Raw genomic sequence first — 19294 nt, forward strand, 5'->3', positions numbered from 1 at the left:
TTAATATATAACCTACAAAAGAATTAGGTTAATTATATTAATATGATTAATATAATTAACCTACAAAAAGAGAAAATAAAGAAGATTGAGAATGAACAAGTTATGACTTTTTTTCAAAAACTCTTCAATTTTTTAGTGGCCACCCTGTAAGCATCAGACAGCATCTTAATGCGCGCGACAGAGATTTTTTTTTTTTACTATTTGCTGTTTGTTTTCTTGTAGAAAACTTCATCGTTACACTCTGACACGACAAACCTAACCTATTTAACTCTGATACGGCAAACCTAACCTCGAAAGATTCTCAAGAATGTCGAATTTAGGAAATACTTTAGCAAACTTCTAATCCGAACGGTTTTCAACTTTTTAATTTTCCAAACTTGGCGAATATCGAATCTGACGATTGTAGAAAATCCCCCATTCTTTACGCTGATGCAAACATCAATGAATAGCTTTTCTTACAAGGGTGCAATTTTCAAATGTTGCACTCGTCTTTCTTTCACTTTTTATTTTGCAAAAGTCGCTTCAAACGTGCCTTCAAACTTCATCCGTGGTATTCGAAAACCTAACCTAAACCTAAATCCAAACCTAACCTACGAAACGAAATACCAAATTGGAATGACGGGAGATTCGTAGCACATATGGATTGGACTCGATCCCATCCCTGCCAGATCGAATTATGTATAACGAGAGAACACGTTTCTAAGACGGAATAATCGTTCACCAACCAAGATGGAATAATTCATTCGGCCGGTTTCCGCGTAGCGTGCACGAATTCGTATTCGAATAAGCAGAGAAAACCGTACTGGTTTCGCGTGTTCGAGCCAATATTTGCTAGTATTGTTTGGTATGATACTAACGTTGGTAGCAGAACAAGATTGGTACTCGTTAAATATTACTGCGCACATCGCCGTTTATGACTATAAAATTATCCTGATAATTTTACACAGGCACACGAGACATACATAATATACAAAAGAGTGTCCCAATTAATTTTACCATCCTCATTTACGTCCTCATTTACCCACAAAAAAAGATTACTGTCATCAGAATATGCATAACCTATTCAATATGCATGTACCTGTTATTGTAACATTTTTCGCAACAGAATAATAATCAGGTAATAACACTTTTGCAACAGGTAACATAATATAATATGAATTTATAAAATTCTCTCAAATCTGTAATCTATAAAATCTATAAAATTTTCTAAAATCTATAATCTATAAAATCTATAAAATTCTCTAAAATCTATAATCTATAAAATCTATAAAATTCTCTAAAATCAATAATCTATAAAATCTATAAAATTCTCTAAAATCTATAATCTATAAAATCTATAAAATTCTCTAAAATCTATAATCTATAAAATCTATAAAATTCTCTAAAATCTATAATCTATAAAATCTATAAAATTCTCTAAAATCTATAATCTATAAAATCTATAAAATTCTCTAAAATCTATAATCTATAAAATCTATAAAATTCTCTAAAATCTATAATCTATAAAATCTATAAAAATTCTCTAAAATTTATAATCTATAAAATCTATAAAATAATCTGTAAATCTGTACAATATAATATAACATAAATAACATAAATTTATATTACATTATATTTATATACAACATACAATACAACAATGATAATAATATGAATCAAGGTGTACGCATTTCTCAGTCTAGAGCACTCTATCAATTTTCTGTATTTTCGTCTCTTTTAACTGACTTTCAATCCCACCCCACTTTCAGTAACTTCCGCTCGGCTCGGTTTACCACGTAATCGAATTCCGTCGCTTTGAGTTACAAGATACAGGACGAAATAACAAGTAACAACGACGACACTATATCCGATATACAATGCCGGCAAGATCTTTATAAAAAGGTTTCGTTAATATAGATATAACTAACTCTAGCTTCGTTACACACACACTTTCTCTCTCTCTCTCTTTCTCCTTCTCTGCTAACTTAGCTAACAACCAATTTTTCAAGCTTTGAAAGCGACACAGAGGTTTGCGTTGCTTTTGCGCGAACTGTGTATCCCCGGCGCATCAAACACCATTCATTTCAGCGCACTTAAGTCAGAAACGAGGAAGGCCAATTAACGCTCGGCTCGTTATGACCCAAGCTGCTCTCCCCGGCCGGGCGCGTTACTTTGCACGTGCGCCGCGAATCCAAACAAACGCGATAAAAGACGCGGGGGGCCGATATCGCAAAATACGTGCTTCTCATCCAATTATATTAATTAAATATCCCCCGACAAGAAGGAAAAAAGGGCAACACGACAACACACAGTCGACATCGTGAATCGTTTGCAAATCACAGAGAAAAACAGAAAGAAAAAAAAGAACAATACTTTCTTTTTCTCTTTTCTGGCTATAGCTACGATGTTCACTTTTCCATGTTCACATTAGTGTTCAAACGTTCTCGTTATAGAAGTCATTAAACATGTAGTCTAAACGCAGCTACAATGTGAGATTATGGCGGTGTAATCCAATGGGATTGGAATAGAAATTACATCCCTGACATTTCAGCAGTAATCTTATATAACATCATCCGGTATGTCTGTACCGTAGAACTCCATTTATTGAAACGATTAAAGTCACTTATTCGAACGTGAGCCTGCTATTGTGCGAGTAATAGGCAGATAATTTTGTACTCCTCTTACTCGTACGAAATGTTGTTCCAACTACCTAAAACTGAAATTGCATATGTTATTTTTAATACGTCGTTGTCCAACTTAATTGCAAAACGTGAGATTTTAATCCGAAGAATGAGGTGGGTTAGTTATTTTAAAATTAAAGCGGAGACCGGTACTGTACACGAGCAATTTATCTCTCCAACAAGAGAATAAAAGTCTGACGATGTAACAGAGCTGTATTCCACTCTGTAGTAACACAGAGCTAACCCATTCTACTGCAGAGCGGCAGACTTATTCTACTGCAGCAGCGAAACGTCAGAGTGTAATTTCTATTGAACACCGGCTTACACCAAGAAGCCTCAAATTGCGTCAACGACATAAACCCGTACGAGCCGTACGGGCTTGAAATCCTTCTTTCTTTTTTTTTTTCTTCTGCATGTAACTCGCTAGTCAGTTGTATCTGTAAAAGCGAACAACAGACAGAAGTGTGTAACATATAGGGGCCGCCCTCTTTTCGACTGGTGTAGCGAAAGGGTTAAACCGTGTAACGAAGCAGAATCTATCATGGTCATCGAGTAATCTCGTTATACGAGGGGGCAACTTTTATCTCTGCACATTTGCCGCGGTTACGTAAAGTTATTAGCTTGACCTATATTTCCACGACGGAGAGAAATAGAGAGAGAGAGAGAGAGAGAGAGGGGAGAGCACGCACTAAAATCGTACGAATTTCCTAGGAAATTGGTCTTAAGAATCTGTTTATCCCATTTCAAGCTTTCTCTCTCTTTCCTCTCACCCTCTTTATCTTTCTCTCTCTCACTCTTTCGCTCGAGTCTCGTCGAGAAGAGCAAAAAGTCACATAACGTACAGACCGAGGATGTTTATGCAGGTTGCCATTTTTACAACGATAATTAAGAAGCAAAGTTTGGTAGAAGTAGAGTTTCTACTGAATGATCGACAAAGTGTGCATCAAAGAACTAATTCGCTGTTTAGTTCCAACTGTTAACGACTTCAACGATAATTCTTTGTAATACAGTTACACACCACCACTTCTCTTGTCTGTTACATTTTGTGTAAGAGGCAGCAGCTAAATTGAAACGCGGTCGTTTACGGCCGTTTGAAAGTACAAAGAAACTCGTTTTACACTTTTTTTCAGTTGTTGTCTATCCTCAAAGTGAGGTTGGTTCCTTCGCCCAGAAAATACCATTTTGCTCAAAACAATTTCTATGCGTTATTACATCTTTACTTCTGCCCTTTTGGTTAACGTAATCGTTTTGACTGGCGTTTTATCTTGTACATATACTTTATACATTTTCATACATTCCATAGATTCTGTAGATTCTTGCCCTTTGAAATTTCCTTTGTATAAATGCATAAACATCCACAGTCTAGTCACATACATGTACATATGTATATATATATATGAAATGATCAATAGAAAAAGGAAAGCAATGAAAAAAAATCAGGTCGCACTCACGTTGACTGCTGCTCCGTCTAATGATGTTCTCGAGGAATGTGTTTTGCGGGGCGACCAAGCCCCTGCGCCCCCCTGGCATCCTTTCTTCCTTGGATGATCCCGGATCCTGGTCGCTGCAGCTATCAGGACCTTGTCCAGCCTCTGGCTACGACGATCACGTGCTGTCTTTCTCGCCACATGTCCCAACTTCTTCCCCTCTCTTCGCAATTCTCCTCCTTCCCCCTCGTTCACTTCTATTCTCTCTTTAGACTTTCGTCAGACAGCTGCACACGCGCGACAACGAGCTGAGGCACGAATTCACTAACTGAATGCCATGATCCGAGGGTAGTTCACCATTGTGGTATCGTCCGAATCACCTGTCGGCGGTTTCACGTCCGCCTGGAACCGGTCCAAACGAGCACACAAACCGCCGCAAACCCGCTATCGAACACGCTGTAGCAGTATGGCAACACGCTCGGCCAATTGTCCCGTACACGTCCGTGTAAATCCTTCTCCGAGGATTAGTTCGCACCTTCGCACGACGGCGCGGACAAGGACCGGAAACGTTCCTCTGAACTTTCGACCTTCGGGGTCCTCTGACCTTCCGACAACTGGCACCGGCCGGACCGACACAATCTTCTTGATTTCTCCGACACGGCACCCAACAGTTTCTCCCTACGTGTAGGTATTATACAATACAGAATACTCGAGGCTAATACCGGCGCCGTATTACTAAAAAAAACGAAACTGTGAACGTAGTTGGTAACAACGCGAATTATCCAGGCTAGATCTTGGACGATTTCCGGATCCACCTGGCGGTAACCTAGACGTCTCTGTCGTCACCTGAACGCGAACGGTCCTCCGTTGCCCCAGCGATCAGCGTTCCTGTACCTCCTCCAGCTTGGTACGTGATCCAGCTCCGCGTCCCCCGTGAACGCGACTCGCGACGGAGGAGATGCAGACCTGACGCGACTCTTCTTCTTCTTCTTCGTCGTCGTCGCCGTCGTCGTCGACGACCAACCAACGACCGACGACCGACGTCGGGAAGATGACAAGGTGGAGGAGCGGCTGGCGATGGAGAACGATGATCCGGATTTATCGAGGCACCGACCACGACAACGTCGATGGGCTCGCGGAAGTGTCCTCGGCTGGTGGACCAACAACGATCGATGACCCATCTAACCGCAGTCCTTCCAGGTGATCGCGCGCGCTATCACGGAAACCCGGAAACGGCAAGTAATTAGACGATTGCGCGCTACCTGCCACCTCGTTCTCCACATCCTCGGCGTCCTCCTCGGCGTCGGTGCAGCTGGTGCCCGCGGAGGAGGACATCCCTTAAACAGGGGGACGTAGCCCAAGGGAGGTTCTCGGTCACATCGTTCTTGCCCGATTCTCGCTTCCTCGTGTTTCTCTTTTCCCCCTTTGTCCTTTGTGGTGACTTGCTTCTCGACGGCAGGCGAGACTCGGCGAGACTAGTTTAAACGAGGATCCGATTACGAACACACGAGCTCCTCCAGGCGCTGCAATGAAAAAGGGAAAAAAGAATTAGAAAGTTAGAATTAGTATTTTTGGTTTCTTACATGATCCTTTGTCTTCTAGCCGAACTGTTAATTAAATCTTATCTCTAAGAAAAATTGCTACGTTGCTTGGGAGAAAGAAATCTTCGCTTCTAGATTCCGATATCTGCCATTTACTTACAACTTGCACGCGGAGATTTTATAATTTCGTCAGGGGGGGGGGAGGGGGGGACAATTTTCAGTGCGCTGAGAGCATTAATGTTAAAGCGCGAGCTGTTTCTCTGCACGAACGCGGTGAACGTCGAGCTGCCAACGGTGAATGATAAAATTGCGTTTTCACGTAGCTGACAATAAATCGCGGCGAGTTAATCTACGTGGATCCGTCGGAGTCGTATTTGCGCGAAACGAGGGGAGAAGATTGTTGCGACGATGCGATCGCTAGAGTAACAGTGCCCGCGGCCCCTTCCCCCAGCTTTCGATCCCCGAGCTTCCCGAAAGATGAGAATAATTGGAGTGGAAGCATTTGATTGACGATGAAATCCTGTCTCCGAATACTGCGACGTTTGCCGAGCGCGGGACAAAACGAAAAACGAAGATTTCCGGTTTCCCGTTCTTTGGCGCTCGATCGATCAAATCCATGGAGCGTGGCAAGCTGTGCAATTAATTGGAAAAATTTGAACGATGCGAAGGCAACTAAAATCAGAAGAGAGAATGACATTAGAACAGCAGTTTAATTGATTGACTTTCCTGATAGCTATTAAACTGTTATAATTGTAATATTTCAATAATTATTGGTTGTAATTATAATATAATTGTAATATTTTGTATAATATAATATAATATAATAATTGTGTAATATAATATAATTGTAATATTTCAATAATTATTAATTGTAGAAATAATATTACAGTACTTCAACAATTATTGATTATATTTCAATTTTAATATCATTGTTTATCATTGTTACGCATTCATTTTTATGAATTTTCCAATACAATTTTAAATATGGATTCACGTCAATTTTATATCATTCTGTATGAGTGAGTCAGCTTAGACTAAAAATTCATATATTTTCGAAACGATTAACTGTGTACTAAAAAGTGTTTTAGGTAAAAGTTGGATGGTTTTGGAAGAAGTATTGATTGATGTAATTATTGTATTTAATATGAATGCATAGAAAACGTTTTGAAAGTTGCGTTTGTTTCTTTTTTAAGTTGAAATCTCTTAATCTTACATCATTCGATTCAACCTTATGAAAAAGTATTGAACCATTTATGGCGAAAATCCATTAATTCAGAAGATATTTTAATTAAAATAATATAATAATACTCGCAGAGTATCGAATTGTAATAGTGGCATAATAGTAATAACAGGAGATTGTGTGACGTTTGTTAATTATTTGTTGTGATTAGAACGAAATAAAAATTTATTTCACTATTTATTATAGTTATGACAAAATGTGCTCAAAGTGATTAATGATCCAGATAACTATCGACGTCTAAACACTTTTGTAGTTCAATTCTTAAAGAATATTTCACATTAATCAACATCAGTACATTTAATACTTTTTTTTTTTTATAGAAAATGACTAGCCGAATCGAATAATGTATTGGAAACATATATAATAATTTCACCTTCAAACGCCCATTACATCTACGTTGAAAATAACGATTACATCAATTAATGCTCCTCTTGCATCTAAAAACATTTTTGGATGCGATTAATTGCGTGAAATGTATCAGCTGCACTTTCTAGTCTGACTCACCCTGTGTATACGACAATGTACTGGCATCGTAATGACGACTTTTTCGTTCTTCTTCGAGTTCTTCGCCTCTCGAAATGCTGATCCTAATCCTAAACTCGAAGAAAAATGCAAGCGTTTCACGTGACGTGATGAGGAAATCGAGGAAAAAGCAACAATACCCTGAATCGTGGAAAAAGTCCGCACAACGGACCGTGCACTCGAGAGCTCAACCGACGGATTCAAAACAACGCCAATCACGTCGCGGGGTTTCATCGGTCTTCCAATCAGCGAGTCCCAATGGCGTAACCGTTTGTTTGCCGGTGATTTCCGAGGCTAAAGCGTTTTTCGGGTGCAACCTCTTTCCTCGAATCGATCGAACTTCCGAAACGACGGGGATCCGCGGCTCGCTATATCCAGGTTACAAAGTTAAATCAGCCGAATTGCTGAAAATTGCCGCGATATGTTTAAATCATCCAGTCTTTCCTAAACGCCAATTGACGAGTTCAAGCGAACACACGTACGAATCGATAGGGGACGTAAGTGCCACTGGCGGCGATTTCCGGTGAAAAAAGGATGTTTAAAATTGGCAGTTGCGAGTTTAGCTCTATCTTGCGATAACTTAAGAAACTAAAATTATCGCGGACCCGCGTCTGCGCTAAAAAGTCGTTAGAATAGCAAAAATGAGCAGAATTCGTAGAATTTTGTAAATTTGCAGTAGAAACGTGCTTGGAAAGTTGTAGATAACTTTCAGTCTCGTTTCTTTGCTGCAACTTTCATGCTTTATTCTCCAGTTCCTCAGTACGATAAATCTAATATCAAATATAGAATATTATATAGTCTTTGTATTATATAGCCTTTCTTTTGCAACACTTACATCATTTGCCATTTAAACTCGTCAATTAACGTGGTAGAATCGAATCCACGCTCGGTGGCAGCTGGTTTCCTTTGTTTTCACACGGAAATACGTTTATACGACGCCTACGGCGCGTCAACTAATCCGCGCATCCTGCACGCCACAATTACGCAGTCAAGCTTGACATACAGTGGCGCCGCAGAACGCTCATCGATCACATATCGATGCCCTTATCGATCACTGTGTCGATCTACTTGACCAACTTCATTACTACAATTGATTCAAATTATAAGAAATATTCAGAGATATCTTTACACTGTCTGAACTAAATTTATCAATGATCAGTGAATTTTGAATGAACAAGCCACAAGTTAAAAATGACCGGCGTCAGAAAATTTTATCACTGTCATAAGTACCAAGTGTGGTAATACGACAATATGTATATATAGATTACATATAGATTGTGTCATATATATAGATGTATAGATTCAACTGAATTATGCAACAAAGGTAAGAAGGTTATAAAACTTTACAATTCTCAATTCAGCTGACTTTGTAAATCTCATCTGACGTGTCTTTTATTTCGCTAAAACTCGTTGTTTTGGTAAAACAGAAATCTGTAACCTGCAATTATCACTTGTCAGTTAATTATCGTTTCACCTTATCAATTAAATACATTCACTGTCAGTAATATATCACCAGTTAAATATATTCATTATCATATTGCTAATTAGTAAATAATCGTGCAGGATGATTCAAGTGGCCGACTTAAAATCACCGAGTTAAATTTTCAAGAGTTCACCAGTACCAGAGAGACATCCGGCCTGTACCAAAGTTTGAGGTTAAAGAGGCCACGCCACGCGGAACGTGAATAAACGACAACCGCCAGTTAGACGGATGTTTCGAAAACTTCATTTCTGTCAGCTGTCACCGGACGCCGAAGCAAAAGGGGAAACAACTGCAAAGTTTTCCGAATTTTTCATTTTTTTTCTTCTTCGCTGACGGACGCTTGTCGATAGCATCGATATTATCACACCGATGGAAGCCGAGAACGGGAACTACGCACGGACGTGACCTTTAAATATTTCACGAACATTCGTAAGACGTATCGAACGGAGCTTAGCAGAATCGTCGAAGGGATTTTTCACCCGTATCTCGGGGAGGGCAATTCGAGCCAGGATCACGCCCGGTCCACTCAACGGGAAGATTACTTTTCTTCTCTCGACGTTGCACCAGCGCCAGATCCTCGCCCGTTCCCTCGTTATCTTTTGTTTCTTTGTCAGCGGGTATTACTCTTTGTAGCAGCGACGCGTTGAAATTGCTCCTATTGACGGTCCTTCGTACACTCTCACTGCCGCCATGTTGATTTTTTTAATTTGAAGGGAGAAAAAAATAATTGAACAGCGTACTTTTTGAACTAACAACGATCTCCCTTCGTCGTGATTTAGAGGCAAATAATTCTTTCCTTTTTGTAGGTCATGTTCATCTCTTTGCATTTACAAATTAACCTCTTTGCAGATCAAATTCACCTTGTGGGTGTCAAAAGTGAAGTAACTAACAGTTTATTATTTCTATCACCATGCTTTCTCCAATGATGAACCTCGTTGAAGAAGTTTTTCCCAAAATAAAGTTCTGTGCAGGGAATATTTCGACTCAAAACTGTGAACATTCAGTGATTGTTATTAACCATTCTGTTGCAACAATCACTCCTACAGATTGTCATAATCAGTTATATGAATATATCATCGATGAATCTACATACACATGTGTATGTAAATATTCCACGTTAATTTTATATCATTTTATGTTTTCTTTTGTTTCAGTATTATTGCATACAAGAAAATTTCTTAATAATGTCGGATTTTACTTTTATTACAGTGGCTTAGGACTTGAGAGAAATTTGTAGAAGAACTCGATTTGCAGAAGGATGTGAATTTGACCTGCAAAAAGGAACATGACAGAATAGGTGAATAATGATCTGCAATTTCAAATGCAACACTTGCACTCGTTTATTTTAATAAGTGGTTGACTTGAAAGTGCATCGTGTAATTCATTTGTTCATTCAGTTGCAGGAAGTTGACCGTGAGTAAAGTGCCAGACACGTTCGCACGACGTCTCGATTCGTTCACACGGATCAAATTCGAATGCAATTGGAACCAACCACGCAGAGATGCTTGCACTGTCGGGAAGCATCGGCGTTTGCACGCTCGTTGAAAATCGCACGCCGCGTCAAAGGACTAATTAACCACGTGGAATTTAACTTTTTTTAGACGAGCGATGCCACTCGACTCTTCCACGAGAATCAACGAGACGCACATATTACTGTGCGAAAAACGTACCTGTAAATCCACAATCGGACAAGCTCTGACGACCAAAATTTCAAACAAAAACAGAGTTTCAAAAATCCAGTTTTTAAACATTTAACGAAAAAGAAAAAAAGAACTACTTTTATTAGCCTGGAAAAAAAAAAAAGGGAACGTTAAACACAAAAGTTGGAAAAGCGTTTTCCACTGTGAATCAAACGAAACAAATTCGATAAACGCCTCCTTGGAAAAACAAATGGCTCGACGATAAAGCCTCACGGACACATTTTACGAGTGAGTATCGCTGCATTTATTGATTTCGGACATAATGTTTGCCGCGAGTATATTTTCAGCTGTTCAGAACGCGGAGGAGAGCTCCGAGGAATGACAATTGAATTAAAGCGCATAGATAATGCGGCTCGAAAGGGAATCGCTGGATCTGCAAGTGAAATGAAGGACGCTGAATAAAAACGGGATAGTTCGCGCGGACCGGAAGTCGCAAGGGCACCCGCACCCGGCAGGAAAATTGGCTCGCCAACAGTTCCACAAAAAACTGCCGAGAATTTTCGTTGAACTCGGGCGTTTTCGGATTGAAATTGTGATTCTGGAATTACCGTGGCTCTGAATGCCACTTGAACGGCCCCGACTTCCTACGGTGAAATGGAATAAATTTCAGGGGATATATATATACGATGTAATTCACGCGATTATGAAAGTCGCGATTATCTGTCGCAAGAGAACATCAACTGAACTTGATAACGTGTCGAGCCTCTTGTCTTTTGAACTGTTGTAAGTATAAATGTACCAAGATCGCATCTTTAATGAAGAGATGAGATGAATAGATTGAGTATCCCTGTACAATTGAAACAATTGTGTACGAAACACAAGCAACAACCTAGTGAATGACTTGAGAAACCGAGATTAATAACATCATCAGGTACAACCGAGGTACAGTAAAATTTCTACCAATTTGAAGATTCTCCCAACAAATAAATATTCAACGTTTTACAAAAGAGTTTACACTTGGCCTCCGTTTCAGGATAATTTCCAGTCCAAGACCTCCGCAAGCTCGATACCTCGACTCGTTGGCTGAACGAATCGCAGAGTTAAGCTAATCCACCATTAAGCGAATAAACCGAGGACGCGACAAAGAGCGTCTATTATATAACGGACGACGAGAAGAAGCGACAAAAGGGAGGGCAGGTAGTCTCAAAGGTGGGTTCGATCCAGCCTGGAACCACCTATTCCACGCGATTTTCACGAATTTTTACGCGGCGATTCCCGTGGGTTTTGTCCGCGAACAGTCAGCAGAGTAAAGAGAATCGATGATACCCATCCCGGGTTGGAAGCGACTTGTCCGATTTGTCGTGAATGTAACCGGAGGTAAGAGTAAGGATCGCCTGGAGAGTCGACGAAACTACGATCGTACGTGGGAAACTTTTTCCTTGGACGACGAACGACTCTTCGAGGGACTTTAAATTTTTTTGTAAACTCGCAATTAATTTCAGAACAATCTTGCGATTCGAGGCGATCGAAGGGCCATTGGTTGGCCTGGCTTTGTTTTCTTGGCTGGTCATCGTTAACGAGTGGCGTGCGAAGAGAAGAACGAGCTAGTAATAATGGAAGGAGCTAGCGAATCGAGCTAGCTCCGATTCGCAAGAGTTCTAATAGCGTTCGAAGGTCGGCCGAAAGTGGAAAAGTAGTTCGCCTGCCTCGATCGATGCCGAGCTTTCCCGATGGAAAGACAACGAACGGATAATCCGCCGTTTACTCAAGGTGGTTGCTATCGTCATCCGTCGATTGTCGTTGGTTTTCTTAACTTGCTCATTCTCAGCGTAAAGTATCATTGATTCTGAAGATGAATCCAAGATTGCAATTTTCATTCAAAGATCTGAAAAATCTGCTTCTAGCGAACAATGAAAAATTGGTCTGGGCCTTTAGATTCGAGAGGAAAACTATGGAAAACAGAGCCAGAAGATTCCTTAGTTTCTGAGATGAATCCCGAATCGATCGAAGGACTTTTTCAAGCTCAATTATTTGCAAGCGTCCAATAGTGCTCGACAACAGAAATCTTACAAACGTGTCCCAGGTAGCACCTTAAGATAACAAACACAGTGTTGCGACGAAGGCCTCGCCGAAGCAAAACTCGATCAGAAGTCGAGACAACGATTTTCCATTTTCCGATCGGTGTTTCCACCCTCCGGACCGGAGGCAACACTTCCGGGAGATCAGCTTGTCGCTGAGGGAGGAGCGCCAGTGTGCGGGTTTCGAAAGGGATGAGAGAAAAAGACGAAGAACGAGGGCAAAGACCGTGTGAAGAAAGAGGTCACCCGGATCTCGAGCGGTCTTCTCTTAACTCTCGCACCAGAAAGCGAGCCGTATCTTAAGGTAGCCCATCATTTTTCGTGGGAGGAGTTTTTGGCACGGCTGCCACCCCATTTTTCCCACCCCGAGTTTCCACACCGACCGAAGGAGTGATCGATCGATCCGCCAAGACTATGCTTTTACCACCTACCACCACGCTCTGCCCGATAGAGAGACGCCATCAAGAAAAACGCGCGATTACTCCGATCGTTTTTTCGCTTCTGCAAAGAACCTTCCAGCTGGCTGATCCGCGGTTGCTTTCAACGATATTATTCCAACACCAAAATGGCATTTTCCAGACTGTTTGCGTGGATGTGGGCTTGATCTTCGTACTCGTGAATGAACGTTCTTTTTTTTTTTCTTCATCAGAAATATCGTCATTTCAAAGCGAGTGTGGTATGCATGTACAAAGTGTGTGCACGTGTGTACATATGTACGTATCTAGCCGCGACGCGAAATTTCTTTCTCAAAAGGAGGCTCGCCGAACTTCAACTCGAGGGCCCTTTCTTCGTAGTAATTCGAAGAGCTGGGATGCAGCTACGCGAAGCGTTATCTTCGAGTTCATCGACCGTTTTTAATCTCTCCCGAGTACAGTACAGAGTGTCTACACTGTCTCCTATGATGTTAACATATTCTCATTCAAACTATCAGCCGCATAATAGGTAAGAGACATCACTGTTCTCCTCGCTCACGCCAGAACGTATTTTGCTAATCGCACATACGTGATTCTTTCAGACCAACCTAATTACTGCCGCATCGATTCTCGCCCTGGTATGAAAGCCATCTAACCTAATTGAATTCTCGCCCCCGTGCGAGCACAATGTGAAGAGCAATTAAAAGGACCCCGGGCAAAGTGGCCCCGGGTGGCACTCTGAAAATGTTCAGTCTCCTCGAAGAAACCGGTCCGCTGAAAGCGCAGAGGCCAAAAGACAAACGGAAGAGCGCCAGTGGAACCGGCTGGCGCGCTGTTGTAAAAGCTTTGGAAAAGGAATCGAGCTTTGACTTCGATCACGGAACTCAGGCCATTTCCAGGCTCGCTGTTCGACGAAAGTTGTTGGGAGATTTTTCGTGGGACACTCGACGCGTTGGAAGAAAACGCCGGCGTTTAGTTTCAAAGGCGTTAGTTACGCCGGTCGATCGATCGACCTTTCCCCGACACAGGACCGCGTTTTCGGTCTCACCTTGCGCCTACGAGAAGGCAAAGGGCAAGGCAGATTGATAAGTCGATAGATGGATGAAGGCTGGGAAATTAGAGTGAGAGCAATGGTAACAAGTAGTAGAGGTATTTCAGAATATATATTCTACTGTAAAGTTATCCTATTTCGATAACAATTTCATTTGTTTCCGTTTATTTAAGGGATTCGAGCATGTGGACGAATACACGAATCATATACAAAGGAAGAAACAAACTGTGAAAGAAAAGGGAAAACCGAATAATATCGTCGCAGCAAATGCAATAATCGGCTAAAGAAACTAAGTCTTTGAAGAGAGCTGAACCACTGATGCCCAGGACCTTCGTAATTGACAATTTCTCTTTATTTAAGGGATCAAAGATGTGGACGAGTCGTGTACAAAAGAAGAGAACGTACACAGAAGCAAAACATAAGAGACAAACTGTGAAAAAAGGAAAAGTCGAATAATATCGTCGTAGCAAATACAATAATCGTCTAAGGAAACTAAATCTTTGAAGAGAGCTAAACAAACTGATGCCCAAGACCTTGATAACTGATACCTAAAACGCAATGAGAATCGTGTTTCTATTGTCCGTCAGTCTTTCATCAATCACTTGATCATCGACAAGTGTTTTATGCAAAGAAGAAAAAAGAAAAACGAAGAAATGAATAGAGGAAGACGAGATACAGAGGTAAAGAGAGGAACAGAAGATTGTGCAGATATATATATATATATATATATATATACATACGTATACACGTACACAAGACTGAAAAGTTCGCAGCCCCTTGGTAAATTCGTAACGTGGAATGACGTCATTGGTGGAGCGCGCGCAAATGCCCCTGTTTCACAATCCGCAAACGTCGTTTCCCGCGATTCGTGCCACGGGGGCACCGCTCGTAAAACCATTTCGGCGATCTCGCGACATAAATTATAAAATCGACCGACGCCAGATCGTCTGTGCAATGGCCGGCATGTAGGACGACGCGGAGGAATCCGACGTTGGAGAATCGAGACATCAGATACATACTTGCTTCTGTTTCCCCCTACCTACTCGCCCTACCACCGTTACATTCTTGGACCATTCGACTTGGGATTTATTTCGACTCGATTGACAATGGAATGCTCTCCGCTTGAGAAACTGGTGAAAATAATTTACTACGTTTTTCCCTCGGGGTCTCTTGATGATGGAGATAACCGACAGTAACAGGGAGTACATACGTGGAACGCTGCGACACTGTAGATGATCTTTGGAGATTAAGGAAAGGATGTGGTAGATTAGAGTCTACTATCGTACTAAGGTTCTCCAGTTGGAACCGAGTGGACGATTTTCTGCTTCCTTTCACACTGGCTCTACTCGGAGCAGTTGAAACGAATAATTCAGAATTTTCTTTGTGGACATTTTGCAGATGCATCTTTCAGGGATTTTTGGTAACTTTTAAGGATGTGGATAAAAGCTTCTCCCCTTGGATTGTGTAATACTTCACACATGTGTTTCGTCTTGAATCCTTCTATTACAAGTCTTGCACTCTAGTCATTAACATCTATTAGAACGTTTCGAATTTTAAGAGATAACTATTTACATAACATTCCATCATTTGAATATTTGAGACACGTAAGCGTAGTATGTTCAAAAGAACTTCAGATTAAACAGATGTTACTAATCTCCAATTATTTTTTTTCAGAGTTTCGCAACTCAGGGAACAAAAAGAGACGTCCAGATTGATAAGAATGAACGTAAAGTTAAACGATTCACGTTCCAAGGGATAAGCGGGATCAAGAAACCGACGCCGAGGACAAAAGAAGAGAAACAAAATGAAAATTGAAAGAAAGACGGATGAACTTAGCAGCGTGAAAGATCGTGGAGGTTTGACGGATGAAAGGAACGGATAAAACTCTCTCTCTCTCTTTCTCTCTCTCTCTCTCTCTCTCTCTCTCTCTCTCTCCTGGAAGAAGGATGAAGAAGACTGATATAAAAAGCCTGAACGATGTGGAGACGAGAGGTCGGTGATGCGGAACGCGCAAAATAATATTCGGGCCGAATGTGGTAACAAGGTATACGGTTTTCGATTTCCCACGAGAGGCCAGGAAAATTCATAACCCAATCTGTCGGTGAGCTAAGAGGAGCAGCGGGACACCGCGACGCGATCTCTCCACCGTGCGTTTATCATTTTTGACTAACGATTGCTAACCGACTGCAACACACGAACGTCCAGAAGAGCAGAGTGAAACGATTCGCTGAATGTTTATCTGGTGAGAAAACTCACATACCATGAAGCGTATTCGAACACAAAGGAAAAGAAGAAGGAGAATATTTAGAATTGTAAACTTCAAAGTGAAGGTTACAAGGCTGAATGCTTCTCAGGGAGGAAAATTCGTAAGCTGTGTTGCGATATTTCAAAAAGAATTGTCCGATCAAATAATTCCAAGGAAAATATTACCAAATATCATAAAAGACAATCTCAAGACGCATCACTATATATATGTATGTATCATTAATAGTGTCTTGATTCAAGTCCAACCAATGTCAGAAAAAGGGAAGAGAGAGAACATAAATTACATTACAATGTAAGGCTGGATATACCAGAAAGAACAAATCAGGAATTTATATAACTGTATTGCAACATCTGAAATAATTTCAAGAGAAATATCATAACGAAAGACTAGTCTGACATCAGGGAAAACCAAGGGAAATATTATTATCAAATATCAGAAAAGACAATCTCAAGATGCATCACTATATATATATATATATATCATCAACAATGTCTTGACTCAAGTCTAACCAATATCAGAAAAAGGGGAGAGAGAGAGAACATAAATTACATTCTAACGTAAGTCTGGACATATCAGGAATTTATTAACAATATCTGAAACAATTTCAAGGGAAATGTCATAACCAGAGACTAGTCTGACATCAGGAGAGAGATATTTCAAAATAACCAGTATTAAAATAAATTAGATTAGACAGAATATTTTAAGCAGAGTGTCTTAACACAAGCTGCTCTATTTACAAAGAAACTCAGTCTAGAATTCGCATTGTTCTTATGATATTATGGTGTGTTTCAGGAAGAGTCCCATGACTGCTAGCTGCTTCCCTTCATTCTGAGTAATAATCCCATCGCTCGTCCCTTGTCGTCGCTTTGCCTAATTGGATCAACGATCCTCGTGCCATCGTAAGAAGACAAAAGCTCTCTGGTTCGCTTAACTTTGTTCAGTAACGCGGTGTCACGGACAAACAGAAAAGGAAGAATTCCAAAGCAAAGTGTCCCCGTTGAAGAGACTCGTCGAGGAGACGAAAACGTAACGAGAACGAGTGTAAACGAGGATAGGAGGCACGGTCCCGTATCGGAAACGCACACCGAATCCGGCGAATCCAGCGACCTGTGAACCTGGCAGAAATCCAGAAACCGCGCGTCACTGGTGAAAGAAGGCTCTGGCAACACGGGCGATAATCATCGTAAACGTTGTCGAAATCGCCCCCTTTTGTTTCGGCTCGGCCGACAATGCCTCCGGTGAGCCCGCGAGAAGTTTCTCTGACGTCATGAAATCACTGGCTCATTCGAGCTCTGGTGCACGAATATTTAACACTTGCAGCATACAAAGAACAATTTCTCGAACTTAATAATTAATTATTCGAGCAGTAATTTTTTTTAGTAATTAATTCGTCTGGTCGATTCGCAGTTGCGCGCGCGAATCTTCGAGAAATGGAGAAAGACGTCCATACACGTATACGAGACGTTAATCACGTTGATTCCGCAAGTGCACGTTGTCCTGCTCGTAGATCGACTCACGACGGTGACGAAGCTTGGCACCTGAGGTGGGATTTTGATTTTGTTAAGGTAAATGAAACGACGAAGAGAATGGAGGATCGAGAATCGAAACGTTTAATTTTCTAAGATTCGAAGCTTAACCTCTTGCGCTGGAGTAACGTGCCACGCACGTCGAGAATATTCGGCCCAGAATTGCAATATTTTCTCAGTTCAAAGTGTTGGGTATCGGTAGATCTCTAGATTATCAACAATACATATTGTAATCGCGACATCTTCCTTATATTTATGTAAATGTACGTTAGGTATATTGTGCAGCGTATGAGTCGTTGTCCTCAGTCTAAATTTGTCCATGTGCAAGTAAAGTGTATCAAACTGTGTGTCAAGAAAATATATATTATACACAAATTAATATAAACTATCAGCTCGCTGCGATTATTTAATCCAACATCAAGTATATTGAAATACAATCCAGGCGAAACAAATAATAAATTCATTACTTCTTAGTCATTTCTATCCAGTGATATACCGATGAATTCAAAAAGGAGACTGTATATACAGGTTTGGTCACTCGTTATGGTCCGTGAACCAGTTATTAACGCAAGAGGTTAAGAACTAGAGACTCTTTCTTCACGAGGGAGGGAATACTTTGAGACAGATTCGACCGAAGATCAGGAATGAAGGAGGAATCTCGTGAAATCGAGGGGAATTTCCGGCCCTCCTTGACCCCCGGTGACCCAAATATTTTCGCTTCAGATAGAGAGGCCGATGCAGAATTGCGGCAGACCCGTAGGAACGATCGGTCGTTCCCTTTTGTCCGCCTCGCCTTCAAAGAGATCAGACCGATCTCCGACAGAGAGTGTGACAAATCGTCGCCGACAAGTGCCTTTAATTCGTCAAACGTTCGTCACTTCTCGAAAGGCAGAGGATGTCATCCTCAATTTACAACTCGCGGCGTTGCGATTCAAATCTAACATTCTAAACGAATGTTTGAAAATCGGAGGAAAGAGACAAAAGGTTAGTGGGCGAGAGCGTGAGAAAAGTTCCCTCAACAGATGTGCGCTCATCTAATTATAACTATATGCGCCTATACAACTATGTAAAGATCACTGTGTCGAGAAGGCTCACGATGTTCTTTCTGTTTTCTTTTGACAGACAGTGGTATCCTGACCTATTCAACGAACGCTTTCCAACAGCGTCTCTAGAGGTTAGCCCGCCGATTGATCCACGCGTTCCACTCCTCTACTTCCTTCTCTACTCAACGCAGCCCCGTCGAACGTCCACGAACGGTTCGATCAAGAGAGGAATTTTACGGCTCCGCCACCGCCGCGTCTCTCCTGACCTTGCCCCTTGCAAACTTCCACACCGTTCGTCGTTTCGTCTCCACGCACCACGCCATAATCTCCACGCATCTTCGTCCATCAGTCGAACGTACTGGAGCGGTCCACTCGCAAGCGTTAAATACCGAGCTCGTCGAGCT

At 41.3% G+C, this 19294-nt stretch overlaps 1 long non-coding RNA gene across 5 annotated transcripts; it reads left to right on the plus strand.

Annotated features, from left to right (window-relative positions):
* Positions 1-8626: 8626 nt before the first annotated feature.
* LOC122529435 lies at positions 8627-18311 on the plus strand. 5 transcript variants are annotated; one of them, XR_006306804.1, is made up of 10 exons: positions 8627-8714; positions 8954-9972; positions 10083-10170; positions 10271-11455; positions 11547-11890; positions 12016-13533; positions 13607-14153; positions 14229-15659; positions 15730-16878; positions 17114-18311. It is a non-coding gene; the product is annotated as an uncharacterized LOC122529435 (long non-coding RNA). The 5 variants fall into 5 exon arrangements; XR_006306802.1 differs by lacking the exon at positions 8627-8714 and having other exon boundaries at positions 8728-9972; positions 10271-10801; positions 10861-11455; XR_006306803.1 differs by lacking the exon at positions 8627-8714 and adding an exon at positions 8728-8887.
* The last annotated feature ends 983 nt before the right edge of the window (positions 18312-19294 follow it).

The sequence above is a fragment of the Frieseomelitta varia genome, unplaced genomic scaffold (assembly GCF_011392965.1).
Source record: "Frieseomelitta varia isolate USP_RPSP 00005682 unplaced genomic scaffold, Fvar_1.2 scaffold_287, whole genome shotgun sequence".
Lineage (NCBI taxonomy): Eukaryota > Metazoa > Arthropoda > Insecta > Hymenoptera > Apidae > Frieseomelitta > Frieseomelitta varia.